Source organism: Manis pentadactyla, chromosome 9 (assembly GCF_030020395.1).
Source record: "Manis pentadactyla isolate mManPen7 chromosome 9, mManPen7.hap1, whole genome shotgun sequence".
Taxonomy (NCBI): Eukaryota; Metazoa; Chordata; class Mammalia; order Pholidota; family Manidae; genus Manis; species Manis pentadactyla.
The window spans coordinates 115,458,948-115,471,842 of record NC_080027.1 but is presented as its reverse complement, the minus strand read 5'-3'; the positions used below and the strand labels follow the sequence as shown (position 1 = coordinate 115,471,842).

The 12,895-nt window shown below is 40.4% G+C and overlaps 1 long non-coding RNA gene across 1 annotated transcript in view; it reads right to left on the bottom strand.

The window, feature by feature from the left end:
- LOC118926046 (uncharacterized) overlaps positions 1 to 5,038 on the bottom strand; it is a 63,592-nt gene extending 58,554 nt beyond the window's left edge. The window contains exon 1 of the long non-coding RNA XR_005030294.2: positions 4,781 to 5,038. This is a non-coding gene — a long non-coding RNA (uncharacterized LOC118926046). The remainder of the gene's footprint in view (positions 1 to 4,780) is intronic.
- Positions 5,039 to 12,895: the final 7,857 nt, after the last annotated feature.

Sequence of the window (12,895 nt, the reverse complement as noted above, 5' to 3'; positions counted from 1 at the left end):
AGGTAATAAAATGGGAAATTTTCTTTTTGCCCCTTTAGGCAATTCATCCCCATGTCGTATTTTAAAGCCCTCAGGTAACAAACCCTAAGACCCACAGGAATCTTTATACCTGTGGAGAAGAGATTTCTAAAACTCAACATCAAATCCACTTTTGATTTTCCCTTGAGTTTGTTTCTGTCAGTGTTAGGCAGGTAACACATTTCAGCTTTTAAGCCATGAAGCAATCTTTTTTTAGAAAAAAAAATTGCATTCACAGCTTTAATCTTATATTTCCATGCGTATTGAGTTAAATGTTGTAAAACTATCAATTCTGTCAAAACCTAGCAAAAAGAAAACAGGACACCATGCAATCTTAATGTCCAAACTGACTAGTGATTATCAGAAATTAAATGTGCAGGAATTCCAAATCTTTTTTGATCTGAGATGTCTAGATAACTTTTGTTTTTCCATAATTGTATGAGGTTTCTACATAGTATTTAAGAATCAATTATATTGCAATTGATGTAATTAACTCTAATAATCCATTAAAAGTCAGTAGGAGGGCTATTCAAGTCAATAGAAAAGAAGGAGTATATTATGAAGGTGTTATTAACCTATACAGAATTTTACTAGACATTTTCTTTTCTTACATAATAAATACACAGTGGTTAGCAAGGCTGTCATTATAATTTAATGTGAACAATGGTCCATCACTTCCTTTCCTATGCAACCCTTAACTAATTCCATGTACCGTGCACAAGTAAAATGAAACCTTTTCTAATCAGGGTACAGTCATATCAATCATCTATTACTCCACAATTAAAGAAGAGGTCCCTTCCCAGCTAAGTGGCAGAGAATTGGGTACTAGCAGAAGTTTCAGGCCCACATTTTCTTTCAGATGACAAGTCTCATTTTCTGATGGCTGTCTGTATAATGCAACTAATCAAAGAGTAAACAGCCACCCAGAAAGTTCTGTATAGAATACTCTAGCAACCACTAAGTTGCAATTGAAAGTATGTCACCATGAACATCAAGTGAACTTTGGAGAATTCTGAACCTTTTGAATAAAGTGAGACAAAAACTAGTCACGCCTGGGTTATCTCATTTCACCCGAGCTGTGAACGTCACAGGTATCTAAAACAGCCAACCTCAACAGAACTGGCCTGGTCATCCCTGGGACTCAAAGTCACCAAGCAATTCCTAGGGACTCAGCCTGCCTCGCATCCCTGCTCCATTCCCAGTAAAATGAAGTCAGGAGAGTAAAGTGTAAATTACATGTCCCCAAACAGATAGAATGTCCTCTGAAAGGACTCTTACCTCCAACCAGGTCCCACTTCTGCTTCCCCAGTTTGATAGTAAACAGAAATGTACTCTAATGTTTGCATGAAAGGACACTTTATTATTAGTCTTTGCTACTTATCCCACTGTAGACTGCATTAGGAATTCAGACTATGTCAGCTTCACCCATATACCGCGATAACTGTCCCCCGCTATGTGAACAGCAAACGTAACGAAGGTTGTGGGGGAAAGAGCATGGCACCTGGAATCACAAGACTTGTGATGAATACAGGTTATGCCAGGAATTGGCTATGTGATCCGAAGGCTGTCGTTCCTCTGTCTCCTCATCTGTAAAGTGAGTGGAAAAAGAACCCACATCATAGGGCTGTTATTAAATTAGCCCAATTACCTTAAGACTAAACTAGATAGACATGTGAAATAAGCCTTGTAAATCAGAAAACACTGCACAAAACTGAAATGTGTTTGTACTTATAGCACTGTGCAGTCACCAAGGAACTCTCAAAGCCAAGGAGAAAAAGGATAAAGCAATAATTCTCAAACTTTGGTGCATGTGAAATTCATTTCAGAACTTGTAGCAAAGTACACATACATGCTTATTTCCCAGGTGATTGTGATTTGAACTATACGCTGAGAGACAGTGGGATAAGGGGTTAGCTGAAAGCAGATTCCTATTCATTTATCAGGTATTTCAAGCACTAGGAAGCCTTAGAGGATACAAATAATGACAAGATACAGCCCAATGTCAAGGAACATAAGCTCTACATGTAGAAAAAAGACAAACATCCAGAAATAGATAAAATGTAAGGCTCTGTGTGTCGAAGCAGAAAAGGCAGCCCATAAGTAAGACCTGTTTGAGTTTCTCCCCGAAGAGAATAAATCTGTATTCTCTGGAAGGAAATTCTGGTTCCTTCTGACACCTCAAGTACATGCTATTAGCACCCTGTGTTCCCTTTTGCAGGAGCCTCGCTCCTGGGACCTGGGAGTCATCGTGAGTCATGGAGTCTCAGCCAGGAACCACAGAGACTGTGTGGGCCCCAAGCCCTCTCCTGGAAACCCAGGCCTCAGGGTGCAGTGGCATCTCTTGCTCAAAGGGTTCATCTCAGAGATGGAACAAAGAACCCTTTTCATTCTGGAGAGCTCCTGTTTAATGTAGTACAGGCAAAAATGGAACAAACCCACCGGAGGCATGGGCAGCCGCGGTGACTAGGATATGAGACTTCCCCTCTGAAGGCTGCACTTTGAATCTCCTCCCTAAGGCCAGTCCCGGAGAGAGAATTTGGATACAGCAAAGCAGTGGCTTCAAAGTCACAGTAACTTTCTACATGCCTGGGAGGAGATGGAGAATGTCACCTTCCTTTTTTCTGATACTCCCATTGACACTTTGTACAGGTGGCCAGAATACAGAGAAAAGAGACCTGGTCCAGGAGTCAAGAGGCTGGGGTTGCTGTTCTGCCCCTACCAGTAATGAGCAAGGCAGACATGGCTCTCTCTTTGGGCACATCCTTTTCAAAAGAGAAAAAATCAGGATACTGACATCTGCACTAGCTACCTCACAGTGTGGAGGTGCAGGCTAGGTGAAAAACTTCCTTGAAAAGTGAAACATCTCACTGAAATGTAAGAAATTAATATTAAAGCCCCAAAGTAAAAATTTCAACCCTCTGAATTATCCAGTTTGACTAGGCACATTGCCCCCCAGCGCACTGAAGTTCTCTGCTGCTGTGTTTGCTCTGAAGGCAGAGCCAGGTCCTCTGACGAGTCACCACCACCGATCCCTTGGCAGACAGGGGCCCGCCAGGTCTGACCGAAGCTCGCTGCCTCTCGCGGCTGGCGGGCGCCCACGCTCCGCACGCCCGCAGCAGCCGCAGCTGCTCCGGCCCCGCGCACGGCTCGCCCTCCCCGGGCCCCACCTGACTGCGCAGACCCGGAAGTGCCCACGACCATCTGACCCGGTCGCATTCATGTGACACCTTTGTTCAGTGCGAAAGTCACTTGAGAGGGGAAAAAAATACCTCAACCGGGAAATAAATCTTTTACTGCTATTTCATCTGCCCCTCACGTGGTGCTGGAATATCGCTTAAAAGAACATTCTTGTTGCCTTTCCAGTTCTTTTCCTTTAGGTCTGCAAACAGGAGTAACCCGTCCTAGGGGAAACGACTCCCCAGCAGAGCAGTTCTTCAAAGGGGACTTCTTCAGGCAGGAAAAGGGAATGTCTGATACTGTGGCTGAATAAACAGACTCATCAAGCCGCATGCCAGATTGGAAAACCAGGCCCTGTGCGCCTGCAGCCCGCCGGCCACGCTCCTCAGGCTTGTTCTCCCTCCTGCGGCCTCCTCTGTGTCCTTCCGTCTCTCTCTCGCTCTGCCTCTTCCATTCAGCCCCCTTCTTCACCAGATGCCTTAATGGTCCTGGGTATATATATATAACCATGGTTTTTTATTATTACTAATTGACCGAGCTCATTGGCTGTGCAGTTTCAAAGCCCATTTTGGAATCTCAAGCTGTTGCATCATCTCTGTTCATGCGGTTCACTTTCTCTCTCAACATTCACCGCCCCAGTCTCCAACCTTCCTTGAGAAGCAGCTCCTTTTAAAGGCAGAACCAACGATTCACACACTCAATGTTGTAAGCCCTGCGTGGGTGGCTGACAGAATCCTAGAGCCTGATGGAACCTCCAGAGGTCATTGTTTTCAGGAAAAAATTTCAGAAATTTACAGACTTGGAAAGACAACTGTCTATTCTGGGCTTTGAAAGAGTCTAGAATCCACCAACCCATTTACAACTCAGTTCAATGTCTCAGGTTCTACAGAAGTACTTTCAAAAAGCTAAGCCAAATTTATACGATAATTAGTTTTTCCACTTGAATAGCTGATCACAAGTGAAATCCCAACCATGGGTCATAGCAGGGTTTAGGCTTAGAAATTGGCATTTGTCTTTTCCATAATGGAAAACTGTGTGTTTTTCTCTTTTTTTTTTAACAATTGTACCAGTAAATGTTATATTTATTCAGAAAATCTGGACAACTAAATAGTTTTAGTTATTACCTGTACCTCCATACATACTCACATGGACAGAGACAACTAAATTCCAATTTAGTTATTACCTGTACCTCCATACATACTCACATGGACAGAGACAATTCTCTGTGAATTTCCCACAACACAACTATCAGTCCTATTAGGTTTTTTTTCAACCATCCAACAATTAGGCAGAGGGTCTCACTCTGATCATTTTGTTCTTGATGTCTAAGCTCTTTCTTAAATATTTCTTTGGGAAAACAATTCTTGGATCATAAACATACTTGTAAAAAGTTTGCCATAGTACCTAATTTTAAAAAAATAAGAGGTCAGCTCTTTAATTTACTGAATTTCCATTCATAATTGGCTTCTCCTCAATTCATTATCACACTTCATGATGTCTTATAAAATGCCTCTTTACCTGGCTCTTAAGCTTCAAGTCCCAACAAAAACAATAACAGAAAGAGTCAAAATAAAGAGAAAGGTACCATATACATCTGGTCCATAGAGATCTCCATAAAGACCCAAAGCAGTGTTCATTTTTCTTCTCCAATGATAAGCTCTTAGTCTCAAACATTCAGTCACATCCCACTTTCAATCAACGTTTATACACAGAAAGTTATCTTCCAAAGGACTAGTTGAATCCCACACTATATATTTGTCCATTCTGAATACTAGTCAGTAATTACTACAGAGTGATTGCAAGAACAATCCAATCACCTTTTATGTCATTCATTAATCACCACTAACAACAGAAGTCCAGATTAGACATGAATCACTAAACTTATTTTAGTATTTGCCTAGAACTGCATTGTTGTCTACCTTTGGGAAAGGAAAAAAAAGTTCTAATTTAGCCACGTTGATGCTGTCTGACAAACAATACTGGGATATTTAGAAATTCTCATCAACAAATAGATTTCTCAAAAGATTTTTGTATAGACACCACATTCAGTTGCCTGTCAAACTAAGAATAAAGGTCAGTGACTATTTTAACCAGTGGGAGTCTAAAACCGCACCTCCTCTCCACTTGACATGCATAGGTCAGATTCTCCGTTATGCAATCACTGGCGCAAACATCCCCTTAGACATGCTGAAGGGACAAGGTGGGAGACGTTCACTTCAGTTACCTTTGCCCAGGCTTTATTTGTTCTGCAGATAATAAACTTTGGACTTCTTTACTCAACCGGTCATCTTGCACAAACAGTAAAGTCCCTCAAAACTTTCTGTTCCGATGGGACCCTTGAGAAAACAAAATGAAAAAAAAAGCATGATTAAAATCTACTTTCTTCGGTCAACATCCTAAAATTGAGCAATTTCTCGACATCTTAAAAGGGATTGTCCTGGCATCCGGTTGAGAGTCAGCAAACTCCCAATTGATCAAATAACTGAAATCATTAATAGCTATAGTCAGAATTCTGAGGTTGCAAACATTTGTTCTGTACCTATTTCCTATCCCTCTGTGTAGCATCCTGAAGACATTATCCACATTCACCCTTTGAAAGCAGTAGTTTCTCAATAGCTCCATCAATAAAGATATTTTGAGGATCCAATCTGTGTATTTTTACTTATAAATTACATACATACCATTGTATGGGTGCACTAAGAAAAACACACACCAAAAAAAATCTTTAAGATGAAACTCAAAATTATAATAAATAAAAATGACTTAATAAAATCTTTCTGCATATCAGTGGATCATTTCGGATTCTCCATAGGGTATGAATATCCTACTTCCAAACCTGCTGCCTTAAGAATGCAGTGAATCACCATTGTCCCAGACTCAACTGCCACCTTGCCCTAATCAAAACCTAGTCTCAAGAAAAGATCTACTATCAGTCATTATCATCTTATATGAATAAAGACCCAACATTATATGAATGCTTCAAGCAGGATTTGTGTTTTAAGTATACATCTAATTATGAGAAGAAAGCTTTACTTCATGGTAAGCAGATATCAGGAATGTCAAAATAACTCATGATATTTGGAGGACAGAAAATGTTTCCTGGTGGCCTTGAAATCAGGCAAGCTGGAATGGCCTTTATCTAGTGAAGAGGCAAAGGCAGTATCAAACTTCGCATATAAAAAGGTTTTAGGGACAGCAAACTGGCTAGAAGAGGGAAGAATAGGGATGACTTGTTGGCTAGAAGATTTTTCCTAAGGCCAACCCCAAGTTTCTACTTGAATTGTGTGTCCATCTAGGGAATCGGAGCATGGGAATATCCAGAAATTATAGAGGAAGAGCTGAAGTTCTCCACGCCACACCTCTGGCTCCTTTATGGCCAATGAAAACATATCTTGATACATTCCTGTGAGGACAACAGAGAAATTCAAAGGTTCGGTGGCCCATACTGAGGGGTAAGACTTCTTAATTCAAGGGAAGAAAAAGATCACTTTTGCCCCAAATAGTCAATCACAAGTACTTGCATAGCTCAAGCACCTACATTCATCATAATTTTATAAAAACAATTTTCCCAGAGGATATGATAAACAATCACCTAGATTATTTTCATCTTTGTGAATATGAAGCAGAGGTACTTTAAAAATCTGAATAATCCATTAGACATATGTATTGATCCAATTCATTAGTAATTATGGAATAATCTACTTGACAATCTATGAAAACAGAAGGAAAGTGGAGCATGGAGCATGTTGATCAGCTGTTGAGACATGCCTCCTGTAATGTGTATATATACATGTACTACACCTATACTATGTATACACATACCCACACACAAAAACATATGTGTATGTGGGTGTGTGTTGAGAAGCTCCTGCCATTCAGTTTATCTAGTTGGGCAAGTCAGGTGCCCATGAAAATTTATGAACTCATGTATCTATGAGCAGGCACAAAATAGCCACATAACACAAAACACATCAAGTAAGTATATATGGACTGAATAAGAGTAGGATATCATTCAAAGCTATGATGAATTTCCAGAGAAAGTAGAGACTGGAATTTCAGATAGATAAATAAATTGGCTTGGAAATGGGAAGAATTTTAATTTAGCAAATCATTCCTAGGGGACACAAGATTCACTAGTGTAAGAAAAGTTTCCATATTGATGAAGTATGAGCTATGAAGTTTGAGTTAACGGATTAATAGAAGGGCCATGTTACATGATAATTAAGCCAAAATTTGGTTTTTCTTGAACCATCTGGGTAATCAAGGCAAAATATGTATTGTCGTTGTTGCTGTCTCACTTAAAATATCCCTACAATGTCCTTTCACGCTATGCAAGATAACACAGATACACAGACATAACGTAAGAACGCACAGTATAATATTAAGTTTGTGCCAGGGAATTTGACAAGTGTGCACAGAAATTTTGCCTACTCTTGGACCTTTTCAGGCTTTGACCTTTGTTTCTGAAATGTCAAGGGATCTCTTGTGTCATCACGAACCCCCTCCCCCAACCCCTCATAGCTGTTACCACTGAATGGACATAAATTCTGCCAAAAATGATAAGACCTGAGAACTGCTGAACACCACCAATTCTTCTGCCAACATTCCCGTCCCGAAATCTCCTTTTACTTAACCACCTAGATCACCTTCCTTTAATGACACAGAGAGAAGAAAACGAAGGCAATTAATCAATTACTTCTATCCAAAAGATAATTCTCGGTGGGAGGAGGGGGTTGTGGACTGAAAAGATACTACCTGTCTAGTTTATCATGTATTTTCTGGGTCTCCTGTCTTGCTTTGTAATCATTGCAAGTTTCTCTACCTGTGCATGATCAGAACTGCTCAAAAGGATGGGGGCTCATCAGGAACAAAATCTGACTTTCCGGTTTTATTCCCTAACACAGGACTAAAATGCTAGTTTCAGTTTCAATGCACAGCAGGAGCGCAACATGTTAAGCAGCAGATGAATATCCCAGTTTTGCTCAGATTGTGTTTTAAAGATTGCATGGCTAAATCACCTTATCAAGTTGATCATCAAGTTATGGATCAGATAATCACAAATCTCATTTAATTTGGCTATTGAAAAATCAAGATGATCAGACCACAAATTATCAAAATACCATTTTGGCAGTTCCATAACCAAATACACCTGGTATTGAGATTTATTGTTGAACAGTGGATTGTAGAAACTGTCAAGTCAAACTAAAATTAATTAAGCTAGATTTTAATCTGCACTAGGGCAGAACTATGCTTGTTTTGTTCAATAGTTTTCCCCAACATCTGTCATCAGGTCTGCCACATCGTAGGTAACTGTGGTAGCTTGACATTAAGATGACCACCATCAATTCCTTCCTTGAATGCACATGCTACTCTCTTATTGTGAGGTGTAATTTATTATTGTGAGCTGGAATCTGGGCTGGCTGGTGACTGCTTTGACAAACCGAAGACAGACGTGATCTGCATGCCTTCTAAGGGTAGGCTTTAGAGACTTTGCAACTCCCACCTGGATTTTTTAGAACACTTGTGGTGGAGGAAACTGGTCCCAATGTAAGAAGGCTGATCACCAAGAGATCAATAAGCTCTGAGGAAGGCCAATCTAACCACATGCAGATAAGGAGATTCCTGACGAGCCCAGTCCAGACATATGAGTAAAGAAACCTGTAGATGACTCCGGCCTCGGCTACCATCTCACTGCGACCATACGGATCCTACCAAGAACTGCCCAGCTGAGCCCATCGACCTCAAGAACCAAGAACGATAATAGTAAATTGTTGGATAGTCACTAGGCTTTGCAGTAGTTTATTACACAGCGATAGCTACATGGAACAGTGTTCGTTGTTTATTGAATAAGTAAATTAATTGACAAAAGGAGCCGTTGTTCCCAAATGAACCCAATGAAATTCATTAAATAAATTATGAAGGTGATATCAACAACTGTAAAGACTATCAGAAAACTGGACAACTCTGAATAATTAAGGCCAAGAGGAAATCTGCTACAGAGTAGAGAAAGTAATTTTTTGAGGGTGGAATTTTCCAGATTCACTAACCATCTTGACTGTATTCATTAGATGATTACTCACTGCACTACTTCCCTTTATACAAAGTGAACTCATGATTGCATTTCAGCCATTATTCTAGGTGCAAAGTAAGAGAAAATACATTAACTAAGAAGGCACATGGGTAACCAAGGGAAATGGACTTTGTGGGGCCTGATTTTTCTATGAAGATTCTAATTCCTCTCTATTCTTTTAATTTTGTGAAATAGACTTTGGTCCAGGTACACTGTGTAAAACAACTAAATATAGACAGAGATCAGGGTGGGTGGGAATGGAAAGAGAGGCTAAATGCTGGGCACCGGCAGCTGTTACATCACCACATCCCCATAATTGTGCTATTTTGCACACGGCACTCTTCAGCTGGCTACAGTCACCACTTTATAATGATATAAAGATTAATTAATGACATGATCCCTATCTCTCATTTCTTTGATGGTTGTAAATAAGTCTGAGTCATTCTACCATTGTTTTTACCATAGGCACAGTAGTCTTACCCTTTTCTTCTTTTGATGAGGAAAATAAATATAAGAGGATGTCTCTAATCTGCTACAGAATTTTGACTTTGTGACTTTTCAGATGAAATCACAGCTGGGTATGGCCCTCCTTTTCCTGAGTATCATTATCTTATGGCTGAATAGGTCTTTCCTAACACCCAAGCCCTCCCCACCTCCCTGTCACTTAGGGAATACTCCCTATCCTGCCCCAGTGTGAACTCATAAACCCCAAATTCCCAAAGAGATCTCAACTCTGCCAGAGCACAAAGGTCATGCTCAGAACCAAATGGATAACATATAAGAAATACTTTCACTAATTCTAGAAAACCAACTTAATAATGTAGTTTAAAACAAAAAAATATATATATATGACTGACAGTCTTCATGGACACAGTACACCAGACTACTATCAAACCTTGCTCCTTTTGTCTGTGCAGACCAGACCCAGAGCTCAAGCTTAAGGTCACTTACTGAGCAAGCAGCTTTTCTTGGTTACTCTGGGCAGGCTAGGAAAGAAAATGGCTTAAGCTGGGGCAGAAACTAGGTCAGTCATTAAAGGAGATGATTCGATTCCATGGGCAGGAGACCTTGAAACCTAACTTAAAACACATAGAGACAACTTTCTTACTTGCTATTGATTCTGTTGTTCTCCCACCCAGATCAATTCAGAACAATTTTTTTGTCTGGTACTGTCTGGCACTGGGGGATAGAGAATTGATTAAAATCTGCCCTCAAGAAGCTCTGAAGAGAAAATGGGTCATGGAAGGATGACCACATGGTTTCCTATGAGAAGGACAAGGAGCATGTGTATCAGACATTTTTTTGTTGAAACTCAGTAAGTACCATCTTAACCCTTCTAAGCTCCCCTCTGTATCAGAAGGGCTGAAAGACTAGAAACTCCATTTTTTCTATGCTCCCTTGCCTGTAGGGTTCTTGATACAATCTGCCACTGAGAAGTGATCTTACCATTAGAAGGTGAAAGAAAAAATCCATTTTTCTCTATCAGTAGCTACAAGCAGGTGGGCATTTGCAGACAGCAGACATGGGACTGTGGGTCAGCTGTTGAGCATCCTCCTCAGCCTCAACCTCCTTGGCACTATAGGCAGCTGAGATCCTCAGTGGCAACTCGGCTCCCTGGTGATTCGTTCACTTCAGATTCACTGAATGTTGGTAACACTTCCCTGACCTTCGCTCCCTGGCTCTGTTGGTGACTGTGGTTCTGTAAACCTCTAATTCCTTACATTGAAATCGTCCTTGATTGAAATACTTCTATCATGAATATTAGTTGGAGTAGGATAGGTATATGTTTCAGTAATAAACAACCCCCAAACTCTGAATAGCATAACAAAATACAGGTTATCTCTTGGGCAGGATGTAGCCTGAGTGGCTTCTACCTTATAGCTACGCCATCTGGGACACATGTCCTCCAAGATCTCTGTGGAAAAGGAGGAGGGGACATAGAGAAAGCATACATGCACTCTTAACTCCCTGGACCAAAGGTGGCACAGCACTTGTGTTTACATTCCATTATAAAGAAGTGGTCCTATGGCCCCAGTTAAGTCAAAAGGGAGAGGGGACTTTGGTCTTCCCCTGGGCCCAGGGAGAAGAAATTGTTTCAGGGAACACATTACATTCCATCTGCCTGTGGGTAAAATTGTAGTATTTCCAGAATCCCTTTCCTGGCCTTAGTGCATCTCCATATCAATAAGTGTTTCCAAGGGGTGGAGAGAAGTAGTCCATCTCCATATCAACAGGTAATGACAAGAGCGAGCTAGGGCATATCTGGACAGGAGAGGTTGCGTGGGGTCCGTTTTTCTGCAGCTGGGTCATGAGAGACATGGGTGAGCAGAAGTGGACAACTCCTTATAAGCAATAAACGGGTTTCTCCCACTTTATTTCTCCCTTTGATTGATTTCCGTTCAAAGGTATTTTGCCCCAGGCTGGGAGAAGATCTCCCCCCAGAAGAGTTACACTGCCGCAAGAGGCTTCTGTTTTTCTAACTAAACTTGACTATTAGACTTGGTACCAGATGTGCTGTCTTATCACAAAACCCTAAAATATGTGGCATTGACTCTGGGGTCAGGTTGCCAGAAGTAGATATTTAGGCTGGATGGCTGGAGATCCCTATCATGCAGTGGAGAAACACTGGGCAAAACTCTTGCTTTTAGTGACTTGAAAGTCAGACCACATGACCCTTCAGCTTGTAAGTGAAGAATAACATGTGTTGGTCATTATTGGCTAGTTTTGACAACATAATAGAAGAATACGAGGATATCAGGAAATAATTAACTGGTTTTTAAGCAAAGATGAAAAGAAAAAAACAACTGCTCCTATAGCTCCCTTCTGGTATCAATTTCTATATTAGTCAAGGTAAGTCATGCTTGCTGGTATAACAAACAATTCCAAAAGTTCACTGGATTAACATATGAAGTTGCTTCGAAAGCTTCTCTTCTTTTTTCTTTTGATTGTGTTGTTTTCTTTCTTTTATCTCTTGTTCAATCTCAATTCCCTCTCTTATTTTACTGTTAATGACAATCGTAACATTTTAGTCTCTGAGCATTTTCTAAGTATGGGGTCAAGGTAAAAACATGGTGCTGTTATCCAGTCATAATTGAGAAAGGACAACATTTCTGTGTCTTTTCCTTCCAACTCAAATCCCATCTTATTCTTACTGTTAGGAGTGATAGGGAGTGGAAGGGGAAGGCCGAGACAAATCTAACAGGGCAAGCACAATATTTGCAAGATTGTTGGTGCGTTTTACACTTCCCTGTTACATGTTCTTCATTTTTTTTCAGGTTTAATGCTGGTTTGGGGGTAAAAGTTTCAAATGTTTGGTTGTTTTCTCTTTATTCAATTACTGATAGAGAGCCCTTGTCCCCGCTGGATGAGAATAGAAGAAGTGACTTCAATAGTTTTCAACTGTTCAATGATACAATTACAGTGTTGATGGTTTTCTTTGATTCACAGATGCAACCTCTTACTATTTCCAGTTTGAGGGAAGACATTAATACACATTTTTGAAAATGTGTAGTTTGAATGTTTCATAATGCGCAAATGCCACATTCTTCCACAAGAGGTGACCAGCACAGCTATTTCTTCACTACCACCTACCACACTCTATGCTTTCTTTCCTTCATAACTACCCTCTTT